We start from the raw sequence: 215 nt of genomic DNA, 5'->3' as shown, positions 1-215 counted from the left end.
AATATTCTTATGAGATCCATACTTTTTCGAGTGATCGAGTGAAACATCGTGGTATAACTCACCTAATACATACATCAATATTATTTTTCTGGTTTAATGTTAAGTTTATACCGTTATGCAAGAGTAAGGGGTATTAATTTAACAGTTCAGTTTGTAAAAATTCACTGGTAGATCAAAATATATTGTGAAACAGCAAAGAGAACCTTAAAGCTGGA

Source organism: Mercenaria mercenaria, chromosome 15 (assembly GCF_021730395.1).
Source record: "Mercenaria mercenaria strain notata chromosome 15, MADL_Memer_1, whole genome shotgun sequence".
Lineage (NCBI taxonomy): Eukaryota > Metazoa > Mollusca > Bivalvia > Venerida > Veneridae > Mercenaria > Mercenaria mercenaria.
This window is presented reverse-complemented; position numbering follows the sequence as displayed.